This window comes from Emydura macquarii, unplaced genomic scaffold (assembly GCF_026122565.2).
Source record: "Emydura macquarii macquarii isolate MOO-44397 ecotype Brisbane River unplaced genomic scaffold, CSIRO-AGI_Emac_v2 contig_2897, whole genome shotgun sequence".
In the NCBI taxonomy this organism is placed as follows: Eukaryota; Metazoa; Chordata; order Testudines; family Chelidae; genus Emydura; species Emydura macquarii.
Window position 1 is genome coordinate 40727684 of NW_027133034.1, and position 22456 is coordinate 40750139.

Genomic DNA, 22456 nt, shown 5'->3' on the forward strand with positions numbered 1-22456 from the left:
GTTGACAGAGTCAGGCCCTGCAAAAGTTCCATGTGCTTGAAGCCAGAAGAGCCAGGAGACTAGGTAAATCTGGGGTTATCACTCTTGTGAGACATGGTCAACACAAACCCCTTTCTAAAGGGTATTTATGGGGGCAAAAGCAATATTAAAACCTTCTGCATATCTTCAGGCGATATACAGAGTTGGACAATTAATGTAAAACGTTCTGTCACAATGAGGCATCTTCTTGAAGTTGCAGTGAAAACTGCTAAGGAGTTATTTACCAAACAACCACCTGCAGAACATGAAATACAGTCACATGCTACTTTTCAGTTCATTTGCAGAGAAAAGATTCCGGTGTGGTTTTGAAGAAGAAGGAAAAAAAAAAAAAAAAAAAAGAGAGAGAGAGAGAGAAATCACAGTCAGCTGTAACTGAAGTGGACAGTTAATCATAAATGGCCTGATCCTGCAAGGAGCTGAGTGCTCTTTTGGAGTCTGTGGCCCTGATTCTGATCCCTCTCACCCTGGTGTAAGTCAGGAGTAGCTCAATTGCAGCCTATGGAGTTAGCTTGGTTTAAAAGGAGTGTGGATTCAGGCTCAGTGAGGTAAAGCAAGCAGGATTTTGCACATAATATGCATTAAAAACTAGTGTGGTGGGGTTTTTTTTTCTTCCCCCCTCTGTTTTCTTTAAGTTGTTGTATCTGTACAGCAGCAGAAAATACATTGAAGTCTGAGATATACCTTGTTCTGTCTCACTCTGCTTCCTTGAGATGACATAAATTATGTATACCCAGAACAGTCTGGTCTCTAAAAGATATTAATTATTGTATAATAACTTTCACTAATTGTTTCTCCCCTTTGAGTATTTAAAAAATTGGTTGTGTTGACAATAGTAAAGGATAATGAATGGTTGTTAAGTTGTCAGCAGTGCAAAATGAAGTGCTCAGTCTCTGCTAATAATTTGGTGAGATAGTCAATATGATTTTACTGATATTATGTTATTATGTTTTTGTCATCTTATAAAGAAAAAATAACCTTTACCGTAATAATAAATATTTATTTTAGTATTTATAAACACCCCCACAAATGTGCTCAAATTGCTATACAATAATACATTTAAAATATTCTAAAACACATTGCAGACAATACTGCAAATCCTTTATGTTCAGAAATCCCATTTACTTCAGTAGGTTTGACTTGATTTTAATGGGTGTTCTATAAACATAGGGCTAGCAAAACCGGGTCCTTAGTAATACAAATCACACAATACGAAAAATACAATAGGCATGAAAATGGGAACAGTCAGATGGATTTTAAAAAGTGTTTTGAATGTGAGAGTTTCCCTGAACTCCAGCAGATGCTTTAGATATCTAACACAAATCCATGTGTATGCAAGTTAATTTCAAGTGAAGAAATGTCCCGTGCAGTAGAACTCACTAGTAAGGATAATACACCTGTAAATCTTTCTTAAAGACAAATGCTGTGCACATGTGCAATAGTGTTGAGTGAGTTTTGTGGGAGTTGTGAGCTTGTAGCTGAGAGAGATTTTTGGCTCAATCCAAATGCGGAATGCTCATTAATGTTATTGGGAATTAGATATATGTTGAAAAGGGAAATATACTCTAATTTTTAGTGGGCTCTAATTTTAGAATCCTCTTAAATGTTTAGATTGTTTTGAAGCACTTTTTAAATGTTCTGTTATTCTGTGACACCAATGCCTTGTCAATCTATTGCTATCAGAGCACTTCACTTAAACTATATTTTATTAATTTAGAATACTAAAAGATGCTTACTCTTTAATACTTTTAATCATAGCACTAGTCTTGTTCTTTGCAGGCTTTAATGAGAACTCAAATTGATTTTGATGCTATTATGCACCTTAGTCTTTTGTTCATAATGCATAACTCAGGAGCTGATGATTTATGGTATCGCTTAAAACAATGGAGGCTGATGCTTAACTGGAACACTGTAAAGGAAAGTTTCCTGTAAAGTTTAGTTTCTTGGAGGTTCTAAATCATGCCTTGAAGACTGAAGTCCTTTACTGAAGTACAAAATGTGTATAGTAGTGGAAAGTTCCCTATGTTGCTCCACCACTGCCCCTCAGGAGGGCTTTGAAGGAGTGTTGTCTCCATGGCCATTCAGTTCTTGGTCTTTCTGCTGAAACTGCCAATGGTGATTTGTGTTACGATGTGGACATTTGTCCACTAGGAATTATACTGAACCACTAACATGTTTTATACGAGGACCACATGAATCTGTGATGATGTGTGCAAGCTGTTTGGATTTTTTTCATAATTTAATTTTAGGTGGTTTTGTGCCTGAAAAACTTCATTTTTTCATAACATTTTGTGAACTAGGTGTTTTCACATTTAAAATATAAAGGCATAACTTTTGCTTGGTTTTTTTTGTAATAGCCAGTGCAGCTTTGATTGAAAATGGGCCTAAATTTTACCCAGCATATTGCCCATATTTGAGAACAAGGTTTTTTTTTCCCAAATTTAAATGACTGAAAACTCACAGGAGTATTATGAGGGTTAAAAAACTAATTGACAAACTTCCGTTGGCCTTACTCCTGTAAGTAGTCTGCTGGTGTCAACTTCTGCATTCAGTTACATTGGTGGGGCTACTCACATGAGTGTGGCAAGCAGGATTGAGTTCAGTGTTTGTACAAGAAGAAATTTCTTTTGAAGAAATTTGAAAGCACTAGCTGTAAGCAGGACAAAGGCTTTTGGGTGTGATCCTCTAAGGTACTTTTGTGCCTGCGTCCCAGTGAGACCCCAAAGCTCCAGCTTGGCTGCTGCCTAATCCTGTGAACGCCTAACCTCAGTTTTTGTAAAAAAAAGCTCCCTAGGCACCTGTGTTTCTGCCTTTGAGCATGTGTACTGCATCCTCACTCTAGGCACCTGGATGTCTATCTCCTGCCTAAGCAGCAGAGTGATTCATGAACTGGCTGCCTAAGTAGTGTCCGGGGGCCTGCTATAGTAGGTAAGCTCAGAGTCTGCCTATTGGATCGGGCCCTCCCACAAAACAACTGGGGGAGGGAGAAGGAGCAGGAGCACCCTCGTAATCTTTTGTGTAGTGGTTAGGGCACTTACCTAAGAGATGGCAGATCCCTGTTCCAATCCCTTCTCCCCCTCATGAAGATGGGATACCTGAACTGGGGATCTCCGTCATCCTGGGTGAGTACCTGTCATGTTCTGGGGTACAGTCCAGAACAGTGAGGGGCTATATCACCACCTGCCCTGTAACCCTGAGTGCTTTAAGTGCTCTGCTGCTGTGGCTAACAGCCTGGGTGCTGGCAGCCCATGGACAAGCATGCCCTGAGTGTCTGTGTGATAAGCAGCTCTGAACCAGCAACTCTGATTCCAGCAGCCTTGTTACACCTCAGCCATGCTCTGGTATATGCCAGCATTGGTTAAACCTGGCAACCCACACCCCCTTCCTCCCCATAGTCCTGAATTTTTCAAAACCATGTGCTCGGCCATGTCCAACCCTCTCCTGGACCGTTCAGAGAAATAATAAAGTTCATTTGCTCCTCTAAACTGCACAGCTTATCACCTTAACTGGAGTTAAGTATCACTTTAATTCAAACACAGCACTGGATTGGTTTAGATTAAACCAATAAACAAGTTTATTAACAAAAGGATTTCAGATTTTACGTGAGTTCCAGTATAACGGATAGTGTTAGAAACGATTACAAGCAAATAAAAGTGAGAACAACTTTCTGGTGGCTAAGACTTAACATAACAAGCTACAGCCTTAGTTTAAGGTAGTTTCTTTACCAATCTATCTTCTAGCAAGATGGCTGACCAACCTTTTGGTCAGGATCTCTCTCAAAGTCTACAGTGCTCAATTCCTTTGTCATCTTAACTTGGGATTCTTTCCCCCTTGATTTTATAATCCAATGAACCTTTGAAATTGATTCTTCTGAAGGGTCCCCCCCAAAGTAAAGTTTGCTCAAGCTATGAGGAAGGAGACATGGAGTCTGCTGGTGAAGGAAATTCTATGTTGGTTTCTCCCTATGCTGGTGTTTGTTAAAAATGTAGATATATTGATCTATTCCTGCAGTCTCCTCCTTCTGCCATGATGTTGAGTGGTTATTTCCTCCCCTTGTTAGCTTGATGGGTTTTATGTAAATGCATTAAGAGACAATGGGAATGCATCTTGGACGAACCAGCAAGGTGGCAGAACCACATTCCTTTATTTAGGTGGGGTAACTTCAGTCCTGTCTGGCAGACACTTGAACAACATATTTCCCAATATGTTTTTGTAATTTTTAATTTGTCCACTGTGCATGCACCACACAACAGTGTTAATGATCAGTATGTTATTAGATTTCTATTGATATATTACCATTTACACACAGGTTATGACATTAGTGAGTTGGGGTACCCTGTACTGATCAGGCCAGTTGAAACTCACTACCACCAGTGAGCCCTTTGCCCTCCTGCACTGGGATGCTGTTAGGGTCACAGTACCCTATTACATAGGCTTAGGGTGGAAGTGGTCCTCCCTTATAACCTTTTCTCCCTGCTCCAGGCTGTTTTGTTTCAGGTCTTGCATGCAATTTAGGCAGCTGAATGTCCCTGATTTGTGTATCACTAAGCAGAGACAGAGCACCTCCGTGCAGCCTGAACTTTGGCATCTATCTATGAAAGAGAGGCGGTGTTTAGAACAACCTATTTTGTTGGCATCTTCCAGTGGCTGGCTTAGGTAGCTCCCTGCCTAGCATGCTGGCTTTTGTGGATCGCAGCTCCAGGTGCCTCTCTCTTCATTCATTGTATAGGAGCCTAGTGCCTAACTCAGGCTTTTGTGGATTGCAGTATTGTTCCTGTGGTGCTCTAGGCACCCAAAAATTAGGTGCTGTGACACTTAGCATCACCATGCCTAAATCACTTAGTGAATCTCACCCTTTGTACTTCCCTTCACATGTCTGCACTTGCACACTAGGACCAGTTACAATCTGTCTCTTACAGTATTCTTAGTGTGTTACTGCTGTTACCATTAATGGGAATAACTGTGTATACCCCTTTCATGGTAATGAAGCTCTTTGTGATAGGCCAATTAGTTTTAATCTCAGTAAAATTCCTTTCTTCAGGATTGGTTTTTGAATCATGTGCCCCTCTCAGATTCATAGCCTCTTCTGCTGGCCAAATGTCTCTCCAGCTGTCTCTCATTAAGACACTTTTTTTTTGACAGCCCACTCTTCTCACTGAGGCCACTCTACTGGCTTCTGGCTCCCATCCCTTTCTCACTCCTTTTAAAACCTTGCTATGAGGCTCAGTTGTAGTGTTCGTCAGGGAGGCTCAAGCTCAATGAAACTGTCTTGTCACTACCCAGAGGTAACTTTTTGGTACACAGCCTACCCCAGGTTGGAAGAGGACAATTACTATGAGGTTGGTCCTCTCTGACATAGCATCTTGGCTGTGAGATCACCAAAACCGTTACTTTCCCCTTTTCTTTGATACCTTTTTCTGGAACTGAAGACATGCAAATAATAACGCACTCTGTGGTCCAAACAAAGCAGTCCAATTCTATCCAGACTAGATAAAACAAAAGATGTATTTCTTTTAAGGTACATCAGAGAAAAAGGTTCAGAAAATATAAGCAATGATTTGTTTAAACACTGAGAATGATGGCTAAAGAAAGCTTAATACATGTTAGTGAAATTCTTAAAAACATCTTAGTTACGAAGAATGAGTCTGAAATTTTACCAAGTTTTAGTTTGTGTCAAGCTCCTTCCAGATCTCCATAGTGGTGCAAAACTCGCTCTTTACTCTAGATTGGAATTCTCTCCCAAGACTCACCTTTCTGAGTTTCATCCCCCATTATTAAAATGAACAACTTTGCTGAATACATACTGAATGTAGATGCTCAGGTACTCTACTGAGACATTTGGGATGGATGGATTTTAGCTACGCTACCTGCTGGATTCCCAAAAGCTATGGTTGAAGGTAATTGTATACAATAATTTTCTGTGGATACCTATAAGCAATGGGGAGGTCTTCAAGCCAACATCCAGAAAGGATGGTCAAGATTAGGTATTGGTCTCCTTGACTTAAATGTTATATCTATTTTCTTAATGTATTCCTATGTCACTCAGAGCAGTCACTTTTAAACTAATATTCAGGGTAATTTGTGTGTTCCTATTAACCAAAGGCAGACAAACAATAAAAAAAATTTCTATGATATAGAAATAGACTAATCTATCTAGTTGCAGTGTTTTGCAATCTAAAAACATTTCAACAATTATAATTATTTGAGGGTCCTCACACTAATTTAGGAGGGGTTCCTCTCTTGCTCACTGTACATCTGGCTAGCTCATTATCATATAGCATAAAGAGGACCCTAGAACCCCCTCCTAACTTATTGGCAGGATTCTGGAATAATTGCAATTGTTGAAACTTTATAGAAAATAAAACCTACAACAAACTACAGTAAAAGAAGAATGTACAAAATAAAGCTCTCAAAAATTTGAAAATGCAAGAATTAAGGTTACCTGTACAACTTAATTTAATCTCTTTGTATACATTGGGATACAGTCTTTAATGATATGATCACATACTATTTTTTTCTCACATATGGGATCAACATAGTTTGAATGTAGGTCATTCAAAGCCACAGCTAATCTTCTTCTACTTGATCTAAAGGTGTAACTAATAGCAGAAGTAGGACCAATTCCTAGAGAGAGACATGACACACAGTTTGTCAGTGAGTTACACATCTTTGTGAGACAACAGTGAAATGTTAAGTATCAGAATTGTGGATTCTGGTTCTGGGAGTAGAGTATGGTCTGGAAGCTAGAGCAGTGGTTACAGACAGGATAGTAAGGAACACTGATTTGACATAATCGGTTTGAAAGGCAGTGTATCTGATTAGCTATTTCTATTTCCAGCTTTTCATCAAGTGATCTTGTATAACATCTCAGTTACTTTTAAAATGAATCGTTGCCTGCCTCCTGAGGTCTTGGCAAGGAAGCATTGTGAACTGACAGAAACTACAGAATTCCACAGATGTAATGAGACCAGTTTCTGTGATCTCCTGACTCCCAACTAAGTGCACCTTCCTCGCTTATGGGTGTACAGTGGAGAATCACTCATAAGTGTTTGACATTTGACCTGAGATGTGGGCAGGCACGATAGAGTTGCTTAATGCATGAGTGTCATACTGCAGAACTTTGGGAAATATTCTTCCTCCCTTAGGCAGGATCTTTTCTGAAGTTCATCTTGTGCCTGTACAGCTTCCTCAGCTCCCAATGCAGGCCAGTACCTCTGGGACACAATTGAACATTATGCACACAATTGTGTGCACAGTTTTGAGATTCAACCCTTACTGGTTTAACTTTCTGAACTCAAAATAAAATGCACCAAACCAAAAAAGTGATGATAGTAGGGAAATCATGTATTAAATCAAATCTATACCTGAGCAATTCCATACCATGTTTTATTGTTATCTTGAGGTAACATAATCATGCTTTGATTGCACTTCCAAAAATAAACTGTTCAACTTTTATTGGGCCAAATTTTGCCCTTGGATGCTGCACAAGACTCCCAATAACCTCAGTGGGAGTTCTGCGTGTTGAAGAGAGGGCAGAATGTGGCGCTTTTTGTTTAATTTTAGGTCAGCCAAAATATCCATTGACTTTAGAGAGGTTTGCCTAAGTGAGGGCTGCAGAATTGGACCTTATAATTGCAGCTACTGTTTTAAATGTTAGCTTAGAGTTTGTACTAAAATATTTTTCTTACAAATCTTTTATTTGTGACATTTTATTTTCTAGTTTTGCTTATGTATCTTGTTCAAGGTGCTTTGTAAAAATAAATGCTAATAAACTAGGAAGTAATTTATTGGTGCATGCCCTATATAAATCCACATAGTGCAATTCTTATTACTGATGACTCATCCCTCTCCAATATGAACTTCTGAAGAATGAGAACGAGTTGGTAGTTTCAAGTCCAAGTTTGCAGACGGGCCTATATTTGATCTCTGCTTGTGCAGACAACATTTTGCAGATGCAAACACCAATCTCTGCAGTTAAAAAAAGAATCTACCACCTGCTTGCACATAAATAGCATAATTTTCGCCCACAAATCTGATTTGTTTCAATGTGTTTTGTGAGGAATACTAAGAGTTGTGCATATTTGAGAAATATTCAAATAGGCATTCAGATAATTGCACTAATAAAGTGTGGAAGCAGATGTGTTTGCATGGAATTTTGCACATGCATAAATGGGGTTGGATGTTGACAATTTAAACTTAAATGTCACCAAATAAAATAGGACGAAAAAACTTGCAGCCTCAGAGCTGCACAACCTGAGGTATTGGCTTCACTATAGGCCAGTCAATCCAATAATAAGGTTGACCTGACCAGAAAGCCAAAACAAATAAACAAACCCAGCTCCTTGTTTTCAAATTGTATAGTTGCTCTGGAAAGGACCATGCTCGTACAGAGGAAACTCGGTTCTCAGGACTATCCACGTAGTCGTTGCATTAGAGCTTGGTGAATATTACACATAATTTTCTGAGAATATTTGTTCACATTTTTTAAACAACTCATTTTAATTGTGTTTGCACCTCTTATATGTGTGCTTTCTGTGAATATTCTAGTGGACAATTTTATAGGCAGGAATGGTCATTAAAACAGAAAATTTTAAGCAAATATTACAGAATATTCATGGAGAGAGAATTTCCAATTCCTACTCATGAGTATTTGCACCAAAAGCCTGATTCTAAGAGTCATGTTAATCCAATCAGAGAACAAAAACATACTATGTCACCTGTGTGCCCAGTCAAATCAGGTTAAACTTTGAATAAGCTCCCAATAAAGTTATAGACAGAATTATTTGAAGAAATTATTCAGCAAATAATTATGAATAACAAATATATTTTAAAAAATCATGGTCAGTTTGCAGACAATTGAACTGAAAGTGAACAGAAAGAGGTGAAATAAATCAAATAAATTATTCGTTATAAAATATTTACTCAGCTTTACCTCCCCCACACTTGGGAGATGCAGGCTTCATGACTTACTCCAGCCAACTCAGCTATAAAACCCAGAAATGGAGGTTGCACAGCTCTGGGTGCTCCTTTTAATCTATTATTTATTGATCATATGTATTGGAGTAGGAGAATCTCATTGTGCTGGACGCTGTACACAGAGCTAAAATTTCCTGTTCATGAGAGTCCCCAGGAAGATAGTTCGCTACAGCTGAAACACCCCACACCCAAATTCCACAGTGGCCATGCTTTTGCAGGAAACTCTTCCTGATCATAGGTCTGCTGCTGGGACTGATCTTCCCATTTTCCTGATCATCAGTTTAGGGGGGGGTGGGGGGGGAAGGTGTGTGTGTGCGTGTGAGAGAGAGAGAGAATGTGGAGTGTATGGATGGATTAATCGTTGGGTTGCTGACCCAGCTCTACATCTCTCTGGTTTATCTTCAAAACAAAAACTGTCAGCTAGGAAGATCCTGATGACTCATGACTGATTCTTTAAAATGCTTCCTCAATTGACTGATCTTTCATCGGGGAATAATTCATTGTGGAAACCCACCTACCCAGTGTAATTCCCAAGAACCTGTTTATCCTAAAGTCACAGACTGCTCCTGGGTGCAGGATGACTATGAAACACCTCAAGCAGCATTCACAGGCACTGCACAAGTTGTACTTCCATCGTGAAATAGGAGCTGACCTCAAAAGTTCTGGAGCCCGAGCCCCCACTCAGTTTAACCAATTTGATGCTGGTGTAACTCCATGTTACAGTGGTGGAAAACTCATCTGAGTTGAGTCCCAGGCCAGTGGGGTGTACGAGGCCTGCAGAGTGAGTTTTAGGCTGAATTGGGCACTCTAGGAGGGTTCTTTGCAAATTGCCAAGTCAGGTTATAATGATAAATAATTGCAACATTCTAACCTTTAAAATTAAATATATGGGTCAGATCCCAAGTGGTGTAAATTGGCGTAGCAACATTTAAATCAGAGCTTGACCCAGTTTACACCAACTGAGGTTCTGGCCCATGTATATTTAACTGTGAGATGCCCAACAGGAAAATTAGCACTTATCATAATTAAAACATTACAGGCCAGGCTCTGCCCTCAGTTACAGTCATATAATATACTTACATTGTTTTTAATCTGAAGCAAATCAATGGATCAGCGTATATGTAACTGAAAGCAGAATTGGACCTTAAAACTCAATCCTGATAACCTGATCCTACGTTCCTTATCATGCAAAACATCTAGTTACTTCAGACTTTAGGCTCGCCTATGCCTGCATTGTGCGTAGTGTGGAAGTGCACAGCCACATGGTGAGCACAAGGAGGCATTCTGGCTCAGGAAGGTTTTGGGGTGTGCAGAGGCAGAACATGCCCACTGCTGCACCCTTCATAGCTGGGCAGGCCTACTAGTTAGCACAGGAGGAGATGGAGGCAGGCCTCTCTTTTCCTCTCCTCATTCTCTTTGGAGTGTTGTATGCTCCTGGAAGAGAAGGGGTTTTTATGTGGGCTCCACGAGGTGGAGGCAAGATTCCTCATACCAGGTTTTTCTAACTCTTCAAGTCCCCCACACAGTCTGGAACTTTGACTGTAAGCTCCTAGGAGCAGTGATATTGGGCCAGATCTCAGCTCGTGTAAACTGATTTAGCTTCATCATTGACTTCAATTTGATTTACTACTAGTCAAGAATCTGGACCTTCATTTTTATTTATCTTTCTATCATCCATGCACATTTATAGCAAAGTAGGATTATTATTATTTTAGGATTATTTATCATACATGCCAGACTAAAGCCTTTAGGATTGAATTCCTAACTATTAATAACTAGTATAAATTATTGGCATAGAGAATAAGATTCCAGTCCCACAACTGATTACGCACCATAGACTGGTGCACTCATACAAAGCTCACTGACGTAAAAGAGGCTAATTGCAGGTGCTGCATTCTGCGTGTGTGCTGTCAGTTGCAGAACTGGAGCCCAAACGTGTGTATTTTTACATTGTGAACACTTTGGGGCAGGGACTGTAACTTCCTGTTTATGTGAACAGTGCCCAGCACATAACGGAAACTCCTAAAATATAAGGATTAAATAATAACATCATACACCTCACATACGCTTTTGCATAATAAAATGATGTGAAACATGGTAAAATTCATCATTGCAAAAAACATTTGAGATAATTGAAGATCAGAATTAACAACCCCAATAGCAGAGACAAGAAATTGTTGCAGTAGGCAATATAAAATAAATGCAACTCTGTAGGAGCCAAATACTCTTGGTAGCACCCAGTCCATGCTGGTGAATAGGCAGATGCATGGGGGCAATCATAGAGAAGAAGGGATTTTGTCCTCTAAACTGTAGAATGGCTGTGGACCTGCTTTGTGGAGGCAGATCAGATCAATGAATTGTAACCAGTTCCTCTGCCAGGGAACCTCTGAAGCCCTGGAGGTGGGGGCAGGATTGGCCCCTTTATGAACAACATGAGAGACCCTAATTTCAGAAACAGCATGCTTTTTTGTATTTGTGTTTTACCCTAGCAGAATAGCATTCCTGCCACTAAAAAGCCTTCATGTTTGAATAGAAGTTGAATTAGATGATAGTTGATTAATCCTGTGTCTCCACAGGTTGTATCAAATTAAAGGAAAGGGCCTGATCCTGCAAGATGTGGAGCACTTTTTTTAAAGAATTCTAATGAAGTGGAGGTGTCTGGCACCTTTCAGGGTCAAGGGACCTGACTCGGCATTCACTATGCAGCCTAATTTTCCTGGGAACACAAAACATTTTTTATTGTAGAAAATTGTGCATAGTTCTACACTATGGGCCCAGTCCTGCTCCCATTGAAGTCAATGGGAGTTTTGTCATTGTCTTTAATGGAAGCTGGATCAGGCCCCCTATCACTTTCAGTTGGATGCTTTGTTAGCAGAGAAAACAAGGACCTGATTCTGCAAATCTTACTTATGCAAATAATCATTCCTCCTGTGAGCAGCCCCACTGACATCAATGAGTAAGGTTTGAAGAAGCTGCTCCCCAGTTTCCATAACATTAAAAAGTACTGGGTACGCTACAGCATGGAACAAACTGAAATTTACAGTACACTTAAAGGGTCAAATCCCTTTGTTTTAAGATTATGGGAAAAAGACAACCCTTGAACTTAAAGGTTAGCTGTCCACAGTGAATTGTATATATGCAATATGAAATACATTTTATAGGGCCACTTTATCCAAATCCATACAGATAGGTGATAGGAAAGAAGTAATATTGCATTTATGACAAGTAGGCATGTCCACTGTTCATCTATCACTAGTATATATATTTAAACTAACAGGATGTAGTAAGATTTTTGGAAGGGCTTTAAACAGTATCATTTCACTTTTTAAAATAATTGTATATCTATTATTATTTTACGAGCAGAAAGAATGCCTCTGGTTTAACTAATGAATCATGTTGATAAATGAAATGCTAATATCAGCAGGTGAACAAATCCCTCTCTGCATGGAGGTTTTGCTTTGTCACTGTACTGTATTCCATATCAGTAGAACAAAGGCTGTGTGCATAATGAGTCCATGCAAATGAAGTAAAATCAGCAAAAGTATAGTGGGGGAGGGGAAGATGTAAAATATGGCAGTCAGTGTAATGACCAAGGAGTAGAGAATTTAAATGTTTAATGCCTGTGCATTCAGGCTCATTTTTCTGTCATCTCTTTGAATGTGTAGATTGAGGTTCTTGAAAGACCAGACCAAAAACTTCTCCCTTTCAGGCCAAAAGGATTATTGATATTATTTAACAGAACGCATACTGAAGAATGTCCAGATATACCTTTGCTGCCACAAATATCTATCTTTATTTTTAAATAAAAGAAGCATGGTTATAATTAGCAGCTGGGGAAAAAGCCCTGCTATTTGTGTTTTCAATGAGCTTTCCTTTTTTTGCCCTGCTGCACTGCTTGCATGCCAGCTTCCCATCTCCCAGCCAAGATGGAAGCTTAGAGTACAAAAGAGGCACAGAACAATATGAATTACAAATACCTGTATATCTTACTGCATGACCTTTTTTTACTGATTCTTAAATGAACATCTAAAAATATTCTCCACTGTAAATTACTTTGCTACTGATGACAATGCCCTGCAAAGATACTATATTTACTTTACAAAACAAACAAACAAATACACAAAACTAACTAGACAGTCATTGTAAATTGAATTGTTTAGTTGCTGTCGGTGAATTAATTTTTTTTAAAAAGGATGTGAATTTTATTTAATAATATATACTGTATAGCATGTGTTGTAACTGCTCATGTAAGTAGCTTGAATATTTTATATATAATGAATTTGTGAATAGATGCAACTTAATATCTTGGTACTTACAATCAAAAGGAATACAAAAATGTATGTATTGGTATATGCTAAGCATACCTTCTACTACTTTTTTATATTACTGTAATCTGTAAATAACCAATATCTATCCCTGAAAAGCAGTTAATTAACTTTTAAATGTGAATCTCTTGGAAAAAGAACAGTATATATGGAATCTGTGTGAAGATCAGTTTTTTATTTGAGGGCCTGGTTCCACAAACACACATGGGAGAAACTTTACTTACATGAATAGTTCACTTGAGATCAACTGGGACTAGTCATGTGAGTAAAATTACTCACATGTGAGCATTTGCAGGATCAGGCCCTTATTCTATAAATATTTAGAAAATAGATCATTGATTACATTTATCACTCCCTTATGATTAAACAAGGAAGTATCTTCAGAAAAATATTTATGTGGTACTTGTAAAATGCACTATTGAAAGGCTTAAACATTTAAATTTAGCTGAATATGAATGGTTTATTTTGAACTGTTTAAAACCTTTCTTTAGCTGATATCACATGAAAAACTAAAATGAATAACCCTTTCTTCAGCTTAACTCTTTTGTGAAATATCTTAATGTTGTCAGTATGAGAGTACTGAGCTTAATCAGCAAAATTGACAGGGATTTATTAACTTTTTCTTTCCAAATGCATTTACATATACACAACCACATATATGTACATAAATTCACTTTTACAACCATTTTGCACAAACTAAACCTTAAGTAGTTGAAGACTAAAAAAGCCAAACAAAATATTCTTCATTTATCTGTAAGCCCATACACCTCTTAAAATGTTTCTTTTAAAAAACAGCTAAATTATGGAAATGCAGACTACATTACAGAATATTTGCCAGTTACATCTTGATTCTTATTTGAAATTCCCACAAGAATATAGGCATACAGTAATATAAACCATAGAAACAGGCAAAAAGTAGAACATAGGGACTTGTAAATAAATCCATGAATATCAAGAAGCAGAGATGCTAAGATTATCCATTTTGCCAGTACAGTTTCTATGCTTGTAAACCATAAGGCCAGACATTTGTAAGATGCAGTATTGCCAGCTCTGCAGAGAGAGAGAGAGAGAGAGAGAGGTGGGGACAGGCAGACACAATAAAGCATAACAACATTCCTGCATGTCTAATAGCTTAAATATGCTATGCCTCACTATATCCACACATTACAAGTAATACCAAAGAATCAATTAATATTTCATCAGTAGTTCATCTTTGAACCAAATACTTTTTTTTGTTAAAAGATTTGTAGCTTCAAGGAGGTGAGGAATGAAATTTTTAGAGTAACCATAGTTTTAAGACACATAGTTTTAAGACACAGTACATGCCCTTCATAGTATACTGGCATTTATATTTTTAGTGATTTTTAACTTGTCTTATTTACTAGGTAAATGAATATTGATAGTTCTAACTTCTCTGTTGATACACATGTAATGCATAATTTTTTAACGTAAAAGAAAACCCCTAACTGCCATATTTTTCGGATATTATTTGGATTTATGGGGCATTGTTTTGTGGAAATATAGAAAGTTTGTGTTTATTTGATGAATACTGTGGCTTTAACAGAGAATAACTGAATTGTCTTAACAAAGAAGATGAAGGCTGTATGTATTGGTTACAATAGAATAACCACCTTCCAGATCTCTTAAATCCACAATATATGTAGTGTGTGCCCTGAGTGGCTTTTGTTTTCAATGTCTTTTGTAAGCTTTTAGGGTTTTTTCTGCATCAAATGTCAAGTTAATTTACAGGGCGCTATTACTGATATGTTTCCTTGGTTTGTGGTTTTCTGTGAAAGGCAGGCAGCTGAGACCAAGTCTTAGGATGGAGGGGGAGGGGCAGAAGGAGAACCCATAACACATACAGTGTGCCAGTGTCTGTAAATTGGCTGCCTATATGACAGCGGGCCAAGGGAAACCTCTAGCATTCATTTGCATGCTGAAGAATATCCAGGATTAAACTGAACTGATTTTCATACAGGATTTAGACCTGACATTTATTATTCGGTTCACAGACCTCTTGAAGGAAAGTTTGTTTTCTACTCATAGATGAAAAATCTTCTAAGATAAATAAAGGCTGGCTTAGCAGTAACAGTAAATAAATATCTTTCCTGTATTTCATATGAATTTATCTTATATGATTACCAGACATATGTTCTCCACCAAATTATTATATTTTGCTCCTTAGCAATTCCAAAGAATAATATCTATCACATCCACTATGTGGCATTTATAAAATGTGTCCATTTAATTCTGGAAGTTTATTTTCCATAAATAAAAAATAGACAGTTGGTTTTAAAACCAAATTAAAACAACATTTGGAACAAAAGCTATAAATAAATATATGGACACATTTAATTTTACACCTGCTCCATGCCTTTGCATAGATAAATTACTTTTTCTTCATACTCTATTCATCAATAAGTAGTTTTATACACAATACGTAAAACGTGAATGATTTCTACATAAGACCCATATGTACTGATGTTATACCATACCCCTAGTTCTTTTTCATCACCCAATAGATGAATAAAATATTTCAGTAATGTTTAGCATTCTAGTCTTAATCATTGGTAGTGATAAAAACTCATAACTCTCTATTTTAATAAAATGTTAAATAAACCAGGCCTTTACTTTTAATGAACAAATGTAAAATGCTTTGACATGTCACCAGTATGAAGGAATATATTAAAGTATTTGGGCACAATGGTTCAGGATACTGTGCTCCAGATACCATTCCCAATGACTTTGAAACAGGGTACTCAGCACCTTGTGTGAGATGCTCAGCATCCTGGAGGACCAGTGTCTTTGTAAGTATATCCAGTGGAAACGCTTGTCAATTTTGAATGTTTACTGAATAACATTTAAAACATAGGCCAGAACTGAAAATAAGGGCTTAAAATAGGCCCAATGGATTATTCTACAGGTATTGATATGCAATAACTTTCCAATATACCTTGAAAACCTATAGGGCAGATCCTCAACTGGTATAAATTATCATAGCTCCATTGACTTCAGTGGAGCTAGATAATTTACAGCAGATGATGATCTGCCTCAGAATGTGTGTATTTTGGGCTGTTCCTGGAAGGCACTGAGCACCTCTTAGATGTATGCATTTAGCTCATCAATGTAAAACCAACATGGGTTGAGAATATTCAGCATCTCCCAGGCTCGGACCCTTTCCGAACAGAGAACTGAACAGTGTAAATATCAGCCAGTCCATGTACAAGTGTTCTATTCTAAATATATGTTCAAAGTAAACCAGGAAACCTGTGACACATTTACACATTTTGATATTTATAATTTGTGGAAAAAAATTGTTAGGACAGCTGCATCAATATTTAATTTTGATGAATAGTATGACAGATTGTGAATTATTTTACTATCTCAAGATATAGCTTTACTGAGATATATTATTTTGTATAGATAGAATACAATGAGAAATGTACAGTACAATATATAGTCCTTTCAGTAATTGCACAGTTTTAGGGTCATTCTGTAATGTGTGACATTCAGTTTATATATAAATATATATATATATAGTCACATATAAAACAAATGTATATAAAATATTAGACATGATACTGCCTACTTTATATACCGTTGAGGCTTTTCTCTCATTTAAATACTTCATTACCTTCTGTCCAATTTCCACTTTTAAAATTGTAATTTAATACAGTGATGACAGAATTCAAGGAGAACCTTCAGGGAACTACACTTCCACCACATTCACTTAGATGGGTGTGTGTGAGAGCAGGATTGGGCCTATATCCCTTTTGGAAATGCTGTATCTTAAATCCATAAGACATGGAAGGGTAAGACAAAAGGATCGAAAATATTTCTGTTTAAGTGTAGCTGCAGTGGTGTATTATGCTTATTATGTAATGAACTGCACTCTTTCATTTTATGAAAAATTAATAAGCTTTATTCAAAACATGCAACATTACAGATTAGAGCTATTGTTTAATCCTTTATCTTGGCCTTCAAAGTATTAGTTTTTTCAATATAAAGATATAGCACAGAATCATCTTTTTCTGGGCTGAAGGCCTTATGTAGTATTGATATTGCATGTTTTTAAGTTTGAACATTTTATTAAGGTGTGTGCTTATCTAAAGAACATGTACTTTTTGCAAAGTAATTAATTCTAAAGAGATATACAATGATACAGTATTAGCTGTGTAATAGACAGATATATGTTTCTATTATACTATGTTTTATAAAAAGCTGAGCTCCTCGATGCAAGGATAGCATACTAATGTGTAGTATTACCCATTAATACTTTGAGGCCTGATTCAGCCACTGTTGCCTTGCACTGTGCCTTACTCTGTGAATAACTTCACTGATATCAAATGAAGTCAATAGAGCTGTGATGATTTATACCAGCTGAAGATCTGGCCCTATAAATTATTCTCAGCAAATATATAGAACAGCAAAGATGAATCATAACTGGTAATCAATGCAGGCATGAAACTGTTGAACTAGGTTCTAATTAATCTCTGAATTAAAAACCATATACAAAACTCTGAGGTTCAATAGATATAGAACAAAATTCCAGTATGCCACAGTTGCCAGGAGATAATTTAATGTTATTGTTCCAAAAGACTATGCTTAAAATACAGCAATAGGTAGTGATTGCTAAGTCATTCTGTAAGGTGGGCAGTCAGAATATTGGAGCAATTAGATCAGATTCATTTTAGAAAACCAAACATATGTTGAAAATTTTACTACTGTAGCTTTGTAGCCTTAGGTAACATAATGTAAAATCCTTACAAAAGTAGAACTTCAATTTTTTTTACGTAAGTAAATCATCCTTCCTTCTTGCTATGACAACTTGTGAAATACATATAAAAAATCCAAACAAAAAAGAAGCTTTAAAAAGTAGTATGCTTTTACAGTATTTGATTTTTAAATTTTTTTTATTATTTAAATTCCTTCTAGTTCTCACTGCTCCCAAGAGGGATCAAGGAAATATTAAAAATACCATAGAAATAAAAAGGATAAGATATTTGTCACTCTCGTTTAAATTGATGTATGCTGCTGTCCTATAAACGTCACATCGGATAACCCTGAAAAATTACCATGAATCTCCATAATTACGCATATTCATGATTGTGTTTTGCATAGCACTAGCAGCAGACTGTATGTGGAGAGATGGAGAGGGGTGAAAAAAACCTGAATGATATGACAGACTAAAATTATTACCAGCATCCTAGAAATAGACACAGCAACAGTTCCATTTGGTTTGGTTTATAAAAATAAAACAAAACCCATAGTGGTACTCATAGGATAATTACATAAATAGAAAATGTATACTACATATTTTGTCATAAAATGTTAACAAGGATCAACTGCTGAGATATGCCAGTACTAATTTGAAGGTTCTTTTTTTGCTATTGACAGTTGTAGACAGAATCAGCAATGAGAAAGCAAAGGAGTATTTTTCAAAAGCGCCTTGTTTGTTGCATTTCCAGTACCAGACCAACGCAGAGATTTCTTATTTTTTTTCATCTGACGCAGATGAGCAGAGTGCGAATTATGTAGAAATGTGGTTGTTTCTCTGACAAAGATGAGGCCCGAGCTATATTCAGTAAATTGTTAAAAGGCTATGAGAGAGAGAAAGGTTGGCCTGTGTCTAGCTCAATAGCGTTTTGTGCTGAAGCGAAGAGCAGAGTTAATCAGGGGCTCTAGAAGTAATTATCGACAGAGTTTGGGTAGTACAAATGCTTGGGTAAACAGCGATTGTTCTTTCCACAAGATTCCGAATAGAAACAACAATACTGGTATTGTCCTGCACTTCTCATTAAGGGGATTCAGAGATGGAGCTGAACACTCTGAGGCGGATGGGAAACTGACAGGCAAACTGTGCTCTGAACGAATCTCTCATGATCCCACTACAACAGGCTCTGGCTTTTGGCATCAGCAGTGCCAGCTGCATTGGGAGAAGCCAAGCCTGTCATACCATCTTCTCATCAAATTTTCAATATACAGAGGCGAAAGCATGGTTAGAGCTTAATGAAGAAACAAATACAAAAGAGAAGATTAGGCCTTGTTAACACTTACATTCATTTGTCCTTATAAAAACTGCAGTAGATGGTTTGCTTTACAGAACTCATTCTTTTTTCTTTTCTTTTTTTTTTTTAAATGCAGGCAAGTTACATTGATGAGGCGTTGTTTTTGTAAATACTTTTTTTAGATCATGCCATCGCCACATAAATATAAGCTAGCAAATTGTTTTGTCAATGACAACTGTCAGAGTCCGTGAACGTATACTTTAAAAATGTGGATATTAATAATACTGTACCTCGTTCCTTCTGAAGTGTTTACTTAAATACTTTACCAATAAAATTGTATGCTTCTGGAAAGTAATTTCGTGGAACTTTATGTGGTGTTATTCAAGACAATCAGTTCTTCAGGGCTAAATGTTTACATTTTGATGGCTCCAAATTACTGTAGGGCCAGATTATGAGCCTCTTACTCTCATTGAATAGTACCTTACTTCATGAGTAGTCCCGCTGATTTCAATAGTACTACTTATGGGATAAAATACAATTCAGTGTGAGCCAGGGCTTCCTGATTCTATTTTACCTCGGTGAGCTAAATTTATGATGATGTCCTTAATCAGGTCCAATCCTACAATCCTTTTGCATGTAAAATTCCCGCTGAAGCCCATGGGTATTCAGTGATTGGAGGGTTTGAAGAATCAGGGCCACAGTCTTTAATCATAGAAAACGTCATTGCCTGCAACTGGAGTTTTGCCTGAATAGGCGTAAAAGACCAAAACCTGCGTCAGTAGCTCTCCTTTCTGAAAATCTGATCTTGACTTCAGGATTTGGCCTTATATTAATTGCATTTGAGAAAAAGAGAAAGTGTGTGTGTGTGTGTGTGTGTGTGTGTGTGTGTGTGTGTGTGTGTGTGTGTGTGTGTGTGTGTGTGTGTGTGTGTGTGTGTGTGTGTGTGTGTGTGTACAATAAAGTAGCCAGAAAGTTTGACAAGCATAATGCTACAATTATTTTTTATTGTTGTAAGCAATCATTCAATGGTACAAAGGTGTATTGTATGTGGCTGCAAAGTAAAATGTATATTGGTTAATACTACGTTTAACTGTCTGTCAACCACAGATATTGGTAGGGTATATTTTAAATGCTAATACTGTAAAGAAAACAAGATAATTTTTAATTGAATAATCTGTTTACCATGTTGCACAGTGTGAGTGTGCAAGAAAGATCCATAATAGATCTATAGCTTTAAAAATTTAGATGCATGTTTAATTAAGACAATCTGTTTCTTGAAGACAATGATGCAGAAGAATGTGCACATTACCTTCTTCTGAGAAACATTTGATTCTTACAAATTTTTGCACAATTTATGTGCAAGTTCCATAAGCAAAATACTTTCTTTTCTTCTATTTGAATAATGATGGGCTGTGTCTGAGCAAAATTTGTGCAATGGACACTTAAGAATTGTTTCCAGTAAGCAACTTCTCTCTGTTCTGAAAACTATTAAATAAAATAAACTCACATTTAAATATATCCACATCTATCAATCATATACATAGTTTGATGATGTAAACATTAAAAAAAATATAAGGCTATAAAAGCCTGAAGTATTTTTTAACCAAAAACAGGCTTTGTGTGTTTATTTTCATATAATGACTCTCTGCTGCTTCTGTGACAAGAAGAGTAAGAAGTGCTTATTGTAGATAAAGCAAGTGATTTGGAAAAATAAGGCCCCATATCACAAGGATTCTAGCCCCTAGGTTTTCAATGAATGGATGCTTATGTTCACATTACCAATTTTGGGGTATCATTATTTAACATCTTTATTCTCGTTATAACTCCTATAAGAAAATTTTGTCTTTCTGTTAAGAAAATGAGTTACATCTACTGAACCGCAGTAAGTACCATCATTTAAAAATGGTTTTTATGACTTAAGGCCTATCGAAGTGAATCATCTTTATCTCAAAATACTTTCATAGACTCAGAAAGACCTTGTGCAATGAAAGCATGCTTTTACTAATTATTTAAATGGCATTATTTGGTATTGCAGTTACTAGTCAATAGTCCACCTGTTGTGATCCCAGAAATTATTTTTGTGAAGCTGCTGGTTTGATAATGAAGAGATACATAACAATGTAAAAAAATATTTGTTAAGTTTAATAGCAGTTCTTTAGTAGTTTTCAGTTAAGGGCAACCGAGTTTTACATGATTTCTAAATGTCAGTATCTCTGTACAATAGCATTAAAATCAGTACTCTTGCAGTTAGCAGATAAAATGAGGCCATGTTGTTTTTCTATATGCAAGAAAAGTGGGTATCTAAAATTGTTACTGATTATTTAAATATTTGAAGATATCAGCTGAGTTATAGCTGATGTAATCATTTATGTATCAAAATTATACTAAGTGCAACTGCATCAGTGAATACTTACCTCTTAAAGACTTTGTGGTTTAAACATACAATTATAAAATAGATAAATATACAATCTTAAAAATACTAAATGCATAGTAAATTAGATTCATGTTCTGAGGACATAATGTATGCTAAAATCATATAGAAATAACTTACAGTAATGTTATCACCTATGTACATCATCTATGTAGATGTATGATTAATGAAGAGCTATATAGAGAAAGGATATTAAAACAGACTAGTCATTTTTTTAAAACTGGTTGTTGCTGGTAAGTGAGTGGTATTATAGCCCTCAAATTCCAGGAAGTAGAATTTTGTAACCTTTTGTAAATAAAATCATTTTGTAATCTTTACATTTTAAGTAACTTTTCTGGAAAATTAAATTAATTAGGCAAAGTTTCTTTTTGAAGAACTGAAAAGTCTTTTAAAATAAATGAGATGACAGTGAGCCACATCCTGATATCATTGAAGTGGGTGGGAATTTTACTAATGACTTCAATGGGAGTAGGATCTGGCCCACTTTCTGTTTAAAAATTCAGAAAATATGTTGGAAAAAATAGAAGGAATATATTTCTGCATGTACCTTCAAATAACTGGAATCTATAATAAGCTACTATACAGTGTTTTTCATGTACCAGTACACTACTACCATAAAAATCTGATGATTTGCTAGAAAAAAGTCAGGCATAATATATAACAATGATCCCATATTTACA

The 22456-nt window shown here is 36.6% G+C and overlaps 1 long non-coding RNA gene across 1 annotated transcript in view; it reads left to right on the forward strand.

Moving 5' to 3' along the window:
• LOC137166939 (uncharacterized) overlaps positions 1–22456 on the forward strand; it is a 28349-nt gene that overhangs the window by 142 nt on the left and 5751 nt on the right. The window lies entirely within an intron of this gene.